Here is a 2,500-nt window from a genome sequence, read left to right on the forward strand (position 1 = left end):
GGACCTTCTATTCTATCCCTGTCTGCATCTGATAGTTTTGGAATTTTTAAATGTTCGGTGAATTCATCAACATTATTTTCCTGTGAATTATTTGCTGATGCGTACAATTCGCTGTAATAGTTTTCAATAGCTTCTAATATCTGAGTCTCGTTGTTTGTTACTGTTTCACTTTCTATTCGCAGTTCAGTGATGGTCTTCCTGTTGTAGTTTCTTTTCTCCAGATTGAAAAAGTACTTTGTTGGACGTTCGCCCTTTTCGACCCAGCGACATTTCGATCTAAAAATAGCTGCCCTCCCTTTCTCCTCGTAAATAGATTGGAGTTCCATTTTGAGATCTTCATATTCATTTAGGATGTGCGCGATATTGGGAAAGTTAAAGTTGTCGCAAATATTGCGGTCCAGAATTTCGAGCTGTCTCCTAATTTCCAATTCTCTATTAGTGGTCGCTTTAGCTTTCTTTTTACTATAAGTAATGGTTGCCGCTCTGATTTCCATTTTCAACATTTCCCAAAGAAGGCGTGCGTCTGCCAAATCGGAGTAAAAAGCGCGTGTGCGGGAGTACGTTTCACGGATTTTGGACACATAATGTTCATCTTTCAGTAAAGTGTTGTTGAATTTCCAAAGTCCGGGTCCTCTAGACTTTTCAGTTGTCCAAGACAAAGAAATGTAAATTGCTCGGTGATCCGGTGCTATAGAAGGATAAATTTCACTTTTCTTCACATGTTGTGTCAGATTTTTGGCAACTAGGAAAAAGTCTATTCTGGATTTCAGTTTTAACACTTTTGATTCATAACAGTATTTACGTAGCCTCGGGTGACGTAATCTTTGAATATCTACGAGATCGAAAGCGTCCATAGTTGTCAAAATCAGGTTTCGATAATTTGTTGGTTTCCAAATTGTGCCACCAATTTTATCTATCTTTGATAGTGTGCAATTCCAGTCGCCTCCTACAATAAGCGTGGAAATTTCTGACTTGTCGATAAGGCAATTGTTTAAGTTTTGTAAGAATTCTAATTGTTCACTTTGGCTATTCGGGGCATAAATATTCACCAGTGATAATTTTAGAGAATTCAGAACACAAGTAATTAGCACGATTCTTCCAGCCTTGTCACTGAATGAGTAATCGATCTTATTTTGTACCGTAGGGTGTAAAAGAATGCAAACATCTTTACTATGCCTAGTTCCGTGAGAGAAAAATATTTCACCTCCCCATTCGTTTTTCCAAATAATTTCATCTTCTGGTTGAGAGTAAGTTTCTTGTAAGAAATAAATTTTTGAGTTATGATCTTTGAGATATAGAAAAATGCTCCTCCGTTTGGCTTGATCTCTTATTCCCCTTACGTTTAGAGAAAGTATATCGTATTTTGCTTTCTCTTGCATTACAATAAAAAACAAAAAAACAAGAAAAATATATATGCAAATTAGAAAAAAAAAGTACAGAAGCAAACAAAACTAAAATTATACAAAACGTAAATTAAAGTAGTTTATGAGCGTTTCCCCTCTTCTTCTCCGAACTTTGCGTTTTTTGTTCCTGTCCCAAATGTAAGTTACAGTTTTTGTCCTCCTTGGCCAGACAATTGGACATTTAAAGATAATCTAAGTCTTCCAGCTCGTTAATTCTGACCGGCTTACCCTGCGGAGAGGTCTTGACATATATTGATCCATCCATTGACCAGACACTCAACAATTCATCATTTCTCCGCATCTCGTTTGCCCGATTCATTAAAAAAATTCTGTCGGCTTGCACTAGAGTTGACGACGAGCACTGCGGGAAGATGTTAGAAACTCTGACATTTTTTAGCTTAGCCCTAGCCCTGTACAGATTTGTTTTGACCTTGTGGCTTATGAATTTTACAATAATTGGTTTGTTACCCTTCTTGTTCAGCTTGTGACATATTTCGATATCCTTTGGTTCCACCGATACATCTAGGGCCTCCGCTAATTTTAGCACCACGTCTTCCGTCTCGGTGTAGGCGCTTTCTGGTACACCATGTATTTCTAATGAGTTTTTCCTCGTGTATTGTTCTAGTTTGTCTTGAAGATCGTACAATTCACCAATTTCTTCTTCCTGCTCTTGAATTTTCTTTCTTGCTGCCACCAGCTCACGTTCTGCCTCGTTGTACTGCTTCGTTCTAGAGATGATTTCAACGCAGTTATATCATCTGTTTGATGTTGGATTGTGCGCTTGAGATCGGTCATTTCGCTTCTGATTGTTTTGTTTTCGCGTAGGATAGTTGCAGTATTTATTTGAATGTCTACCAACATCTCCCTTAGTTCTGCATTACTGGGCTCACCTTCGACGTTTATTGCTTTATTTGTCGCTTCCACTAACTCCGCGGCCTCTTCTTCCTGACATTCCGCCATGTTGGCTCTTTTAAGTGTCGATGGTTCTTCTTCTTCCACTGATCCTCGAGCTCCTCGTTTGTGTTTTCCTCCTAACTTCTGCATTTAATACTTCAGCAAGTGTTTAAACGTTGAATTATTATGTCAAGGCGGTATAA

The 2,500-nt window shown here is 38.3% G+C and overlaps 2 protein-coding genes and 1 pseudogene across 2 annotated transcripts in view; 2 read left to right on the top strand and 1 right to left on the bottom strand.

Annotated features, from left to right (window-relative positions):
• Positions 1-2,500, top strand: part of LOC146483641 (uncharacterized) — a 36,112-nt gene that overhangs the window by 22,314 nt on the left and 11,298 nt on the right. The window lies entirely within an intron of this gene.
• The window catches only part of LOC146483642 (52 kDa repressor of the inhibitor of the protein kinase-like), a 6,227-nt gene that overhangs the window by 3,562 nt on the left and 165 nt on the right, over positions 1-2,500 (top strand). The gene's annotated exons all lie outside the window — the stretch shown is intronic.
• The window catches only part of LOC146483643 (uncharacterized), a 977-nt pseudogene continuing 58 nt past the window's right edge, over positions 1,582-2,500 (bottom strand).

This window comes from Pavona decussata, unplaced genomic scaffold (assembly GCF_977016875.1).
Source record: "Pavona decussata unplaced genomic scaffold, jaPavDecu1.1 SCAFFOLD_38, whole genome shotgun sequence".
Lineage (NCBI taxonomy): Eukaryota > Metazoa > Cnidaria > Anthozoa > Scleractinia > Agariciidae > Pavona > Pavona decussata.